Consider the following 14,788-nt stretch of genomic DNA (forward strand, 5'->3'; position numbering starts at 1 on the left):
CATGACCAAATTAATGTAACGCTGAGTGGTTATTGTGCCTGTAATGAAAACTAGAAAAGTCCAGGTACCGTTCATTATGCCAACCTTCACCATAATCCCAGGAGTAGAATCAGTGTGACTTTCCCTCATGAAGACCTTTACATAGCATTGCTGAACTAATCATGTCATATTAGAAAAATTTCAAATAGCGATCTATTCTGTACTGCTAATAAAATTACATATCGCATACCAAACTAAAAGCATCAGAAGGTGTCTACATAACTAATGAGAAAGTGAAATGCATGACATTGGGCTGCTAACCATACGTTCAGGTACAGGTATTCCATTGGCCTCACTCCACCACTCTCAGGGGCTATCATCATGCAGAGCAAGACAGCAATAAAAGCTAGTATATAAGTTTTTAACGATGAGTCCCTATTTTGTCTTGGATATAATGATAGTCGGAGGTTAGTCTGGAAAGAATATCGGTAATACATGAAGAGGCATTAACAAAGGAACAGAAAACTGACCCGAAATCCAATTTTTCAACATTACAACATGCACATCTGCATGTTACTCTTGCAAAGGTGAGTAGCCTGCTTGGCCTAAACATGCTACTTTGACTTGCAGCATCTATGGACATCTAGGACATTTTTGGTCGGCAATTGAAAAGGGAGGTGCCAGGCAGAAATCTTGATGATTTGCAGGCCCAGGTATATTCACTTTGGCCGAAAATTTCTCAGACAATCAATCATCAATGTGTGCTTTTCTGCATGGGGTGTCCGTACTTAATTCTGAATAAATCAAGATATTTAAAAAAAGACTATTTCCATTTTTTGACAACTTGCATATCATAAACATTTTTATGAATCCTACTATTTTTAAAATTTTACATCTCTTCCGTCTTGAATTTGCAATTTTACTGATGATGAGTGTTATACTGTATTTTTAAGGGTGGCTAGTATATGACTCAATTATTAGTTGTATGCATTCATTCAACTTCCTCAACAAAGGCATTATGGTTTCTCCTGGGATTTCCTGATACTTGTTTATATCCATTTTGTGCTACAAACTCTGCGGTTTACCATTGTTATGGGCCTAAAAGCAGCCCAAGAGCATCTCAGAGCCATCATAAAGCAGTTTTCTGTTAAGTATATATTTTATTCTTCCATCTCCAGATAAATCCTTGAGCCATCAGCTTAAAAAGGCCAAGTTTTGTTTGCCTGATACACAATACAGAACCCACAAACTTTGTTTTACTTATTTACATGGATTTGAGCATATTTTTAATGCTCTTGGTTCAGTACAGGTGTAGGTCTTGGTATTATGTGCCACGGATTCTGAATCACCGTATTCCTCACTCACTGCAACGTATCTCTGTGGTGGTCCCGCTGCCGCCTTTACATGCTTCTACAGACGTTGTAACTGTCAAAACCCTATCCGGTTAGCGCCCTATAATTTTTTTTATACCACTTGGTTATCAAATAACACCCTATTCACACTTTTTTGCCTCTCCAGTTTTACTATATGATTGCCTTAGGTATTAGTAGTTGGTGAATACTTATTTTTTGTGCTATCCAGTTAGTCACTGTTAATTTAATTTTAAACTTGAGAACTTTGCTTCCAATGGAATCTCTAAGAATATTCAATGCCTTATTTTTTTCTTTTTTAATACTTTTCCTTGTTTTTGCATGGAAATTAAATCTTTTTTTATCTTTGGTGCACTGCAATAGTCATTAAAAGTGGCATTTTTTGTGTTGAATTTTGAGAAAACATTTGTCATATTGGTTGTGTTGTTGTGATGAGCTATTTAAATTGCTCCTTTTGTTCTGGCTATAAAGGGGCGTGCACGCCGACCGCCATCTTACTGCTGCTGATCTGAGCATAGGGAGAGGTTACTGCCGCTTTGTCAGAAGCAGGAATAGCGTTAGGCAGGGAATATAAACCCCCAAACCGCTTGTGCTGTAGCGATTTCCACAGTCCAACACCACCTTTTCTTTGCAGGGACAGTGGAGTTTTTTTTTTGGTGCATCAGCTCTGTAGCTTATTAGGCTGCATTATAAGGCTAGGGTCACATTGCGTTAGTGCAACCCGTTTAGCGCTAGCGGGTTGCGCTAACGCAATGTTTTTAATGGGGCCGCGTCCTGGGGTCGCGGTAACGTCCCCGCTCTCGCAGATCCCTGATCTGCGAGAGCGGGGAACGGACCGCGGGCGCGCCTCGGACGCTGCGAGCAGCGTCCGCGGCGCGCCAGGAAACACCGGCGCATCGCTAGCACGTGCCGAACATGGCGCGCGCTAGTGCTGCGCGTTCCCATTGCCGCGAATGGGCGCGCTAACGGACGCGTTGCACGGCTTTAATTTCGCTGTGCAACGCTGTCCGTTAAGCGCGTTCCCATAACGCAATGGGAACCCAGCCTAAGGCTCCCTGATAGCTACATTGCTGTTTGTACGCCGCTGTGCAAACCAACTGCTTTTTTCAAAGCACAAATCCTGTTGTTCCTTCATTTCTGCACAGCTATCTTGTTTTTGTCCACACTTTTGTGTGCAGCAGTCCTTTTTATTGCTGCCTGCCATACTTTTCTGAGATTACTGTAGGGAGATAGTAATTGTAGTACAGTCCCTTTTTTTTTAATACATATCTTCAAGCCACTTTCTGCCCCTGAAACTGTGTAGTGTGAAACAGTGGGCCTGTATTTTTCTGCACTGTCCTACACCTAAAAAGGGAGATTTATATTGCCAATCAGTGCATCTGTGCCAGTCCAGTCATTTTGTGCCACAGCAACAATAATGTAAAACAGTCGGTGAGATTTAATCACTAATCTTCCATATAAAAACAAAAAGGGGAGATTAATATTGGCAAATCTGTGTATCTGTGCCAGTCCAGTCTGTGGTATTGGTCTGTCATTTTGTACCACTGAAACACTACTGTAAAACTGTGGGCCAGATTTATTCACTAGTCTCCCATCAAAAAAAAAAAGAAGGGGAGATTAATATTGGCAAATCTGTGCATCTGTGCCAGTCCAGTCTGTGGTATCTGTCTGTCATTTTCTGCCACAGAAAACATACTGTAAAACAGTGGGCCAGATTTATTCACTAGTCTTCCATATAAAAAAAAAAAGAAGGGGAGATTTTTATTTCCAGTGTGTGCATCTGCGTCAGTCCTGTTAGTGACATATCTGTCAGCCACTGTCTGCCACTGAAACTGTGTACTGTTATACAGTGGGCCTGATTTTCCCTGCACTCTCACACACCTATAAAGGGAGATATAAATTCACAACAATTTTGCGTCCACCTTGTAACTGGTTTTACAGTACCAAATAACGTTTGTTAGTTTGGTTACATATTTCCTTGAATGAGGAAGTCTGGTGGAAGAGGTCGTGGCCGTGGGCGGTCATTGCCAGCTGGTAATGATGGTAGTGGTGGTGGAGCATCAGGTGGTCGTGGGAAAAGCAATATAGCACCTAAGTCTCGAGTTGTTCAGCCACCGTCATCGTCTGGCTACACAAGGCTTCGAACGCTCCCTTTTCTGGGAGTAGGAAAACAGCTTTTAAAGGCGGAGCAGCAGGAACAAGGTTTGGCTTTCCTTGCTGACTCTGCCTCTAGCTCTTTCGCCTCCTCTTCGGAAAGTGCAAAATGTAAATGCAGCGCGTCGTCAGTGGATGTTCCCGGTCAGGGACAAGTCGCTTCCTTGCGTTCTTCACCCAGAATAACAGAGAAGGATGCGTCAGGCGACACAACGGGTTACTCCATGGAGCTCTTTACACATACCGTTCCTGGGTTAGAAAGGGAAATTGTTAACAGGCCATGCCCATTACAAGATGAATCGGACATGGAGTGCACAGATGCACAGCCACAGCCAGATTCTTATGCTGTTCCTTTGACTCAGACCACAACATTGCCATGGCAGTGTACTGATCCAGAATCTGACCCTGATGAGACTATGAAGCCCCGTCACGAACGCTATAGCACCGGCTTACACGGTGACACAGAGGAAGGTGCACAGGACATAGAAGAGGAGGTCATAGATGACCCAGTTGTTGACCCCGATTGGCAGCCATTGGGGGAACAGGGTGCAGCCGGCAGTAGCTCTGAAGTGGAGGAGGAGGAGCCGCAGCAGGCTTCAACATCGCAACAGGTTCCATCTGGCAGGCCCGTATCTGGCCAAAAACGTGTGGCAAAACCAAAACCAGTTGTAGGACAGCGTGGCCATCCGGTTAAAGTAGCTCAGTGTGCAAAGCCTGAAAAGGTATCCGATAGTGGGAAAAGTGCAGTCTGGCATTTTTTTAACCAACATTCAAATGATCAGTGCAAAGTCATCTGTAAGAAATGCTCAAGGACCTTAAGCAGAGGTCAGAATGTTAAAAATCTAAATACAAGTTGCATGCGTTGACATTTAAACACCATGCACTTGCAAGCCTGGACTAACTACCAAACGTCCCTTAACGTTGTTGCACCCTCTCACAATGAACCTAGTCAGCAACACTACATCCCTTCCCTCACTGTAAGCCCAACGTTTACCACACCACCTGCAGCAAATGTGGAGGTTTTGTCGCAAGGCCAAAGCAGTCAGGGAATTACCAGGTTCTTGGTAGGAAACACTGTATGTAGGCCAACAGCAAGAATACCATCACCAACCCTCTCTCAGTCTGCCATGTCCACCAGCACCCCCGCTAGTACCACCATATGCAGCTCTCCAGTCCAGCTCACCCTACAAGAGACTCTCATTAGGAAAAGTAAGTACTCATCCTCTCATCCTCTCATCCGCGTACACAGGGTTTGAACGCCCACATTGCTAGACTAATCTCGTTAGAGATGATGCCCTACCGGTTAGTTATAAGCGAAGCTTTCAAAGCCCTGATGGACTACGCTGTACCACGCTATGAGCTACCCAGTCGACACTTTTTTTCGAGAAAAGCCATCCCAGCCCTCCACCAGCATGTAAAAGACCGCATTGTTTATGCACTCAGGCAATCTGTGAGTAGAAAGGTGCACCTGACAACAGATGCATGGACCAGTAGGCATGGCCAGGGGCGTTACGTCTCCATCACGGCACACTGGGTTAATGTGGAGGATGCAGGGTCCACAGGGGACAGCAATATTGGGACAGTTCTGCCTAGCCCACGGTCTAGGAAACAGTTGGCTGTAGGCATTCGCCACCCCTCCTCCTCCTCCTCGTCCTCCAGCAGAAGCGACAGCTCGTCCACAGACCGCAGTCCCACGACCACTCCATCCGCAGTGGCCACTGTTGCACACGAGGTGTCCCATTATGCAACAGCTAGTGGCAAGCGTCAGCAGGCTGTATTGGCAATGAAGTGTTTGGGCGACAACAGACACACCGCGGAAGTTCTGTCCGAGTTCTTGCAGCAAGAAACTCAGTCATGGCTGGGCAGTGTACATCTTTAGGCAGGCAAGGTAGTGAGTGATAACGGAAGGAATTTTATGGCTGCCATACCCCTTTCACAACTGAAACACATTCCTGGCTCACACCTTAAACCTGGTGGTGCAGTGCTTCCTGAAAAGTTATCCGGGGTTACCCGACCTGCTCCTGAAGGTGTGCAGACTTTGCTCGCACATCCGCCGTTCGCCCGTACACTCCAGCCGTATGCAGAACCATCAGCGATCGTTGAACCTTCCCCAGCATCGCCTAATCATCGACGTTGCAACAAGGTGGAACTCCACACTGCACATGCTTCAGAGACTGTGTGAACAGAGGCGTGCTGTTATGTATTTGTGGGAGGATACACATACACGGGCAGGCAGTTGGATGGCAGACATGGAGTTGTCAGGTGTGCAGTGGTCGAAGATACAAGACATGTGTCAAGTCCTTCAGTGTTTTGAGGAATGCAGACGGCTGGTTAGTGCAGACAACGCCATAATAAGCATGAGCATTCCCTTAATGCATCTGCTGATGCAAAGTTTGATGCACATAAAGGAGCTGGCGTCTGCAGCCGAGGACGAGGGAAGCCATGATGACAGTTAGCCATTGTCTGGTCAGGGAAGTCTACTGGATGAGGTGGCGGGCGAAGAGGAGGAGGACGAGGAGGATGATGGGGATGAGTTTTTTTTGGATGAGGAAGCTTCTCAGGGGGCAATAGAAACTGGTGGCGTTGCAAGGCCAGGTTCAGGGTTTTTGAGGGAGGCAAGTGACGTTGATTTGCCCGAAAGTGCTCCTCAACCCAGCACAAGCAGTGAAATGACAACTGGAGCATTGGCCCACATGGCGGATTATGCCTTGCATATCCTAAAAAGGGACCCCCGCATTATCAATATGATGACCGGTGACGATTACTGGTTGGCCTGCCTCCTGGATCTATGCTATAAGGGGAAACTGCAAAACATCATGCCACATGAGAACCTTGAACAAATGTTGGCAACCAAACAAGCAACTCTTGTTGACCATTTGATTCAGGCATTCCCAGCACCCAGCGCCAGTGATGGTTCTCACACGAGCTGCAGGGGGCAACAGGGAAGAGGTGTTAGAGGTGCACAAATCAGAAGTGGCATTGGACAGAGGGGTTTTCTGACCAGGTTGTGGAGTGATTTCGCAATGACCGCAGACAGGACAGGTACTGCAGCATCAATTCAAAGTGACAGGAGACAACATTTGTCCAGTATGGTTACTTTTTTTCCTCACCTATCGATGTTCTCCCTCACCCGTCATTCCCATTTGATTACTGGGCATCCAAAATAGACACCTGGCCTGAATTGTCCGAATATGCATTGCAGGAGCTTGCTTGCCCAGCAGCTAGTGTGCTATCAGAAAGAGTATTCAGTGCTGCTGGTTCAATACTGACCGAAAAAAGGACTCGTCTGGCTACTCAAAATGTTGATGATCTAACCTTCATTAAAATGAACCACTCATGGATTTCTAATTATTTTGCCCCACCTTTCCCGGGTGACACCTAGCTTTCCTTTAAAAAGGTCTTGCTTTTGGACAGGTCTTACTGACTGTTCCAATTTCTTCATTTGCAGCTGCTGTATGTCCAGCATACGACTTGTTTACACCTCCCTAAATGGGCTGACTCCCCCCACGTGGCCGTGGTCTCGCCACTTGGCGGAAGCACCCGTGAGAGTGCCTTTTTTTTCTGAAGAGGTGAGTGTGCCCACTTTTGGTCGACGGCACTGGCAACGAGTCCCTCATAGTACAATGAAGTGTCTCTGGCGGTGGTGGCGTGCACCCAACGTAAGACACACCATTGTAACATGAGGGGCCTTGGGCGAGTACCGCCGGGCACGAGAGAGTGCCCCCCACCCCCCAGCTCAAACTGTGCTCTACCACTTGCAAAATTATCTCTCACTGCTCCACCGCTGTTTAGTCTATGCGGTGAAATCCTTCAATGGCACTCACAATACCAATTTGTTGACATGTATGATGCTACTTAAAATATTCAGTGGCCCTGAATATAAAAAGTTATATTTTGTTAGATTTCATGTTTTAGTAATAGAAATCTAAAGCATGTTTGTTATTTGTGTGCAGAATGCTATAAAGCAAACAATTGCTAACAGCCGGTGTAAACTTTTTCTGGAAAAAATAAATAAAAATTAAGCTTTAATTTAATTTTTCATTTGTTTATGATCAACCATGTTCACAAAAACTTTAATAATGAAATAGGTATTCAAAACACTTACAGTAGCTAAAATAAACATTTTGATAGGTCTGGTCATATTGACTCGAAACAGTACAAATGTAAAGAAAATGCGATCAGAACAGCAGGGTTAATTTATTTACTACAACAGGCATAATATTTGTAGATAATGCTAATAAACTTAATTTCCAAAAGGGGTGAAATAACTTTGATAACTGAAAATCAGTATATTTAGCAAGACAGTGCAGTGAATATGACTTGATGTTTTGCCTAAAATGAATTAATTGTTCTAGTCTACATAAAATATAATTGAGGATCGGTTCATTGTTTTGGCTTTGAAGATTCTACCCCACAAGGTCTTCATAGTAACAGTACAGGAGACTTTGCCAGGTGCCTTGGATTCTGTTCATCATCCCTGGATGCAAACATCAAGTGCCTGAAATCCGTATTTCCATTTTTCTTCAATCAAACTCTTCTAATTATCTGCTGATTTACTTAACTTTCAACTTCTAACTTTGAATTCTGAACTGCAGAAAATATACGTAAATAAGTGGCCTTGTCACTCAACATCTGGAAATCTTTTAAAATATTCTTACAGCTGTGAATAAGACGGCGTTTATGGTTTCCCCAAGCCTGGTTTCTAATGTAAATTGTAGAACGATCTAAGTACCCGTAGAGAAAACTTAAAATATATACTTATTATTATTATTATTATTATTATTATTATTATTATTATTAGTTAACATTTAGATATATAAAAGTCCATCTTCTGATCAAATTAAGCAAACTTAGTTTCCTTGAATGTTTTCAACAGTTTGTTTAAAAATATGCATCAAACAATATAATGGAGAGTTCAATGCATTGTAGCACTAGTAACTTTCTTTCAGCAAATACACTTACACACTCTTTATTCACACTATATAACATGCCAGACCCAATACCTGAGTGATAATCTAATTGGTCATTAAGAGTATACTGGCATAGAAAGTTTCACCAAGCACAGAAAGTGGCCTTTGAACTATTATACACACCTGTACTTTGCATCTCCCCCACCTCATTGTAGATTGTAAGCTCTCACGAGCAGGGTCGTCTTATTTTGCTTTAATTATTGTATTGTTAACGTTGTTACTTATGACTTTTGTGTTTGAAACTGTTAAACTGTAAAGCGCTGCGGAATATGTTGGCGCTATATAAATAAAGATTATTATTATTAAGATATTTTAAGAAGCTAATTGATGTTCTAACTATGTTTCAATGAAGAATCCATTTTATCCCTGGATGGTTGTGCCAGAATCTTTCCCCATTGTTCTTCTACTTGCTAGTCAGTTCTTGAAGCTTTTTTTGGAAGCAAGAACAATGAATTACCTTTTCCATGGTTAAAATGTGATGACTTTTCATTTCTACAAGAGGTAATATGAAAACCCACAATTCCCAAGAAAGTACATCCTGAGCTGCTATACCTGCTTCAACCTGAGACATCAAACTGATTGTAATCCTTCACCCTCATTTTTCCCAGAAGTATATCTCCTTCTCATAAATACCTGCTACTCGTTATGTTACCAGGAGGAGGTTTGTCCTACAGTCTACAAGATTTCAGTTTATGCTGCTGTCTTTTCCTTACACTGATCAACATGCAGATCTTCTCCCTCTGTCCTCTCTTTTACAGAGCCAATGCTGATTTATCCACACACCATCTTCCTTTCTCTCTTTGGTGCAAAACCAAGCACCACCAACAATAGCCAAATAGTCCATTTTAGTTTAACCCTACAATGCTTATTTGGGGGCCTTTTAGGCCCCGGAGCTTACTTTTTGGCTATTATCTGCAAAATTACTTTAGCTAGAATTTTGAAACTCAAGGTATTCCTCAAGTATGTCGTTGTTGGCAAAATCCAGTTGTTCATATAATTGTTTTGAGAGGTCAAGCTACTTTATTTATAGTCAGGGTTGTTGGTGGAGGGGCCGGGGGTGGATCATGCCATGTGAGGATGTCATATGATTTTGGGAGGGAGTGATAAGGCCATGACATCATCTCAAGTTCTTCCTAATACAGTAATGAGCTGTGTAGAGAGTATTGAAGACAGTATACACTGTGAGCTAATTGCTGAAGCACCTGTGATGGTATGATGTTGGGAGGATGTCTGACTCATTTTCAGTCTCTTTGTTTCTATAAGATGCTTGCAAAGGGTAGAGCTTGTGGGCCACAAAAATCCAAAGAATTGTACACCACCTAAAAGAAAGTATAAAAGGTAAGAGCTACTGAGGATGAGAGGAGGGAGGGTGCACTTTACCCTTACAGTGTGTCACACACAAGCAATTAGTAGACAACCTTGATTGTAATGCCTCACATGATGGAGCTAAGTAGTATGAAATGCTTGCCAAAGCAAACTAAAGAAGCAATGAAACGGTGTGGCGTACAGTTTTATGATATTCCAGTACTAGAAGAAAGAAAATGAAAATTTGTCATTTGTCCAAGAAGCTTAGAGAGGAAAACTGAGCATTATTGTACCACTTGTGGGGCAAATATCTGTTAAGAACATTCTTCAGAAAAGATAACATGTGAAAATTGTTTGGAAGACTAATAAAATTGAAAAGAAAACGCTAGAAAAGAAATGTAGCTGCAGCTAGTTTACACTAGATTTATACACCTTTATGTGTTTTCCATATCTTTGAAATTTTGAAAAAAATGTTTTTTGGTGTTGTCTGCAAAAAATTATAATTAAAATGTTATGAATTATTCATATCGTAACATAGTAACATAGTTAGTAAGGCCGAAAAAAGACATTTGTCCATCCAGTTCAGCCTATATTCCATCATAATAAATCCCCAGATCTACGTCCTTCTACAGAACCTAATAATTGTATGATACAATATTGTTCTGCTCCAGGAAGACATCCAGGCCTCTCTTGAACCCCTCGACTGAGTTCGCCATCACCACCTCCTCAGGCAAGCAATCCCAGATTCTCACCGCCCTAACAGTAAAGAATCCTCTTGTATGTTGGTGAAAAAACCTTCTATCCTCCAGACGCAAAGAATGCCCCCTTGTGCCTGTCACCTTACTTGGTATAAACAGATCCTCAGCGAGATATTTGTATTGTCCCCTTATATACTTATACATGGTTATTAGATCGCCCCTCAGTCATAACATAGTAGCAATAATATCGTATTTTGCAATTTTGAAATAAACTTGTATCCAAGAAGTATCGTTTCTCCTTGTGGAGAGTGACATGATAAGCATGTCGAGGTGAGGAGACTAAAAGCCGCAATGCTCCTCTGGGAAAAATACAAATTGTCTCTTCAGAGAGGAAGAAGACTAGAACTCTAGTGCCACCTATTGGAAGTAGCAATCCTAACAGTCAATGTCGACCGGTGAATGAGCCTTGTCATATGACTTAGGATAATAGCCAAACCAGAATCTCAATTTGCAGACACTGTTTCGGGGTACTGCCCCTCGTCAGTGCAAAGTGAAGATCTGGTTTGGCTGATTGAGAGGCGTCTGACCGGGATCCAAGAAGTATTGTTTCTCCTTGTGGAGAGTGACATGTTAAGCATGTCGAGGTTAGGAGACTTAAATTGAAATTCTGGTTTGGCTATTATCCTAAGTCATGTGACAAGGATCGTTAAAGGGTCGACATTGACTGTTAGGATTGCTACTTCCAATAGGCGGCACTACAGTTCTAGAAATAAACTTGTAATAGTTATTTATGTGAGTTTTTACTTATGATTCTCACGGGGGCCTAAAAGGCCCCAGTTACATAAAAGTGTTGATTTGGTACATCACGAATGCTAGGGTTAATTACCCAAGTAACATAGGACTTTTGTACTAATAGTTACAATGTTGAATATGTTCCTGCTGTTCTAAATACACAGTTTTGTAATGTTCAATTTTATCTAGAGAATATGCTACTTGACTTAATCTTGATATCATGATTAGTGTTGAGCATTCCGATACCGCAAGTATCGGGTATCGGCCGATATTTGCGGTATCGGAATTCCGATACCGAATTCCGATACTTCCCGCGTATCGGATACCGGAATCGGAAGTTCCCAGAATTCAAACTGAACGCAGCAGCCAATGAGGAATGATTGGAAGTGTGGGCACATCCTGTTTAGCATGGTGGGCATGTAAGTACTGGCAAGGCTGTGATTGGCTGCTGAAATGATGTCACTCTGCACTATAAAAAACGCTGCCGCCATTTTGCGCTCACTCTGCTGTGATTTCAGTTAGGGACAGGACGCTGTGTTCTAACTGAGGGCCAGTTGAGATAGCTAATTGCTTTATTTTCCTTTCCAAAGGCTAATTTAGCAAAACGCTGTGTGTTCTTCACTGTTCACCTTGCTCTTGCCTTGCAGCGCTGTTTTAACAGCGTTCTGCAAGGTCTCTGTGTGTGTGTGTGCAGCTCACTCTGTAGTCTGTGTGCAGCCATAGCCGGTTGGATTCAGCTCAGGGTTCGTTACTGCCTCATACCTTGAGAAAAATTTTCCTTTTTTTCAAATAGTGCAGCCTGTTTAAAATTTTAAAAAAAAATTCTTATTAGTGTTTTTCCACCCGTCTCCAGCTAAATTGTGGAAAAACACTACATAGGATAACCTAGAGGGTTTTTTTTTGGGCCTTGCAGCGCCGTTTACGGCTGTCTGCACGGTCTCTGTGTGAGCGCAGCTCGCCCTGTAGTCTGTGTGCAGCCATAGCCGGTTGGATTCAGCTCAGGGTGCGTTACTGCCTCATACCTTGAAAAAAAATTTACTTTTTTTCAAATAGTGCAGCCTGTTTAAACTTTAAAAAAAAAATTCCTATTAGTGTTTTTCCACCCGTCTCCAGCTAAATTGTGGAAAAACACTACATAGGATAACCTAGAGGGTGTTTATTGGGCCTTGCAGCGCCGTTTACGGCTGTCTGCACGGTCTCTGTGTGAGCGCAGCTCGCCCTGTAGTCTGTGTGCAGCCATAGCCGGTTGGATTCAGCTCAGGGTGCGTTACTGCCTCATACCTTGAAAAAAAATTTCCTTTTTTTCAAATAGTGCAGCCTGTTTAAAATTTAAAAAAAAAATTCCCTATTAGTGTCTTTCCACCCGTCTCCAGCTAAATAGTGGAAAAACACTAAATAGGATAACCTAGAGGAGGTTTTTTGGGCCTTGCAGCGCCGTTTACGGCTGTCTGCACGGTCTCCGTGTGATTTAAACTAGCTTTGTAGCCCGATCTGCAAAAAAAAAAAAAGTAAAGTTCACCGAACACAACTTAACACTTGTGTAGGCCACATTTGAAAAATAATAAAGTTTAGTCCACACTTTACAACATTAGTGTTTCTTACACCTGTTAGGAGGAGCATTTCAGGAATAAGCACACTAAGGCCTTAGTACTTTTCTGCTTATCTTTATCTGTCAACCAAGATGAAGAGGGCAGGGAGTAAGGCACGTGGGCGTGGGCGAGGAGCAGGGAGAGGAGCAGGGAGAGGACGTGGTGATTCTGTGCCTGCTGCGGGCGCCGGTGACTCGTCGTCACTCAGTTTCAGCAGGGAACAGTCCTGCGCAGCTTTGTCGGAGAGCGCCGTGCACCGCTGCTGCGTGAAGACCAAATTGAAGCCGTTGTCGGGTGGATGGCAGCTAACGCCTCGGCATCGACTTCAGTTAGTGCCACATCCTCTCAGGCACAGACCACTGGAGAGCAGCCATCTGTCTCTTCACCACCTGCCAAATTGGCCAGGCAGTCAGAGAGCCCAGGACAGGAGCCGTCTCTACTTCTGTTCTCTGAATCTCTTGGCTTGGAAACAGGGGGCCAGCCAAGCAGCATTGGAGAAATGGAAGAAGAGGCAGTGTGCAGTGATGCCCAACAGCTTTGTCTCTCTGACTCTGAAGAGGCGGGTGGGCCAGTGCCTCCGGTGACCACAGCGCAATACGCATCTGATGATGAAACTCAGGTGCCGCTTTCTGGTGCGTACTGTGCTGCCGAGACTACCCAGGAGGAGCAGTTGGTGGCAGAGGGTAGTGGAGATGATGAGGTCGTTGACCCATCGTGGCGTGAGGAACAGGAAGGTGGTGGGAGCAGCTCTGAGGAAGAGATTCCCCTTACGGGCCAAAGAGGGAGAGGGAGGGGGAAGACTGCGGAGCCTGTAGCCTCCACTTTGGCACCCGTTAGGAGCCTGTCTCTTTCCAAAGCCAAAAAGGGCGCTCCCAAGACTTGCAGTGCCTGGTCCTTTTTTGACACAGTTGCAGATGACATTTGTTTTGTCAAATGCAAGCTGTGTCATCAGAAAGTAAAAAGAGGGAAAAATGTCAGCAACCTCAATACCACAAATATGTGGAAACATGTGCGGACCAGGCACGCGGTGGAGTTACAGAAACAGACTGAAGATGTAGGCCAACCAACAGCGGCAGCTACCACCTCTTCAGCTCGTGTAGCCTCTTCCTCCAGCTCACGCACAGCTGGTTTGGCTTCCTCCCAGGATCGCCATGGAAGAACCTCTGGCACTATTGTCCAGAGACCTTGTGTAATTCCACCCACAACACCACCTTCCCAGTCATCCTCACACTCCCAGTCTACTCTACAGCCATCGGGAGTACAGGCATGGGAGAAAAGGCGGGCATTCTCGGCCAACCACCCCCGAGCACAGGCTCTGAATGCAGGCATTGCCAAACTGTTGTCCCTGGAAATGCTCTCGTTCAGGCTGGTGGAGACTGACAGCTTCCGTGACTTGATGGCATTGGCAGTCCCACAATACAAGGTGCCTAGCCGCTTTTACTTCAGCAGGCAAGCTGTCCCTGCCCTGCACAGGCATGTTGAGGGAAACATAAAACATGCGCTACTGAACGCCGTCAGTAGCAAGGTCCACCTCACCACCGATGCGTGGACCAGTCAGCATGGACAGGGGCGATACGTTTCCCTCACTGCCCATTGGGTTAATGTTGTTGAGCCAGGTACAGATCGTGCGAGTGGCGCAGGACGTGTCCTGCCCACTCCAAGGATTGCAGGAATCCAGTCTGTACGCATTGACTCCTCCTCTTACAAAAGTTCCTCAGAATCATCTCTGCAGGAGCCGTCACAGTCCACCTCCACATGGACCCGTGAACGTTTACCTATGACCGACATGAGCACAGCCGTGGCCAAACGTCAGCAGGCCGTCTTGAAACTAGTTTCATTGGGGAATCGAAGCCAAACAGCGCAGGAGCTCTGGAATGCCATCAAGCAGGAGAGCGATGTGTGGTTACTGCCAGCGAATCTCCAGCCAGGCA

Source organism: Ranitomeya imitator, chromosome 4 (assembly GCF_032444005.1).
Source record: "Ranitomeya imitator isolate aRanImi1 chromosome 4, aRanImi1.pri, whole genome shotgun sequence".
NCBI classification, from domain to species: Eukaryota; Metazoa; Chordata; class Amphibia; order Anura; family Dendrobatidae; genus Ranitomeya; species Ranitomeya imitator.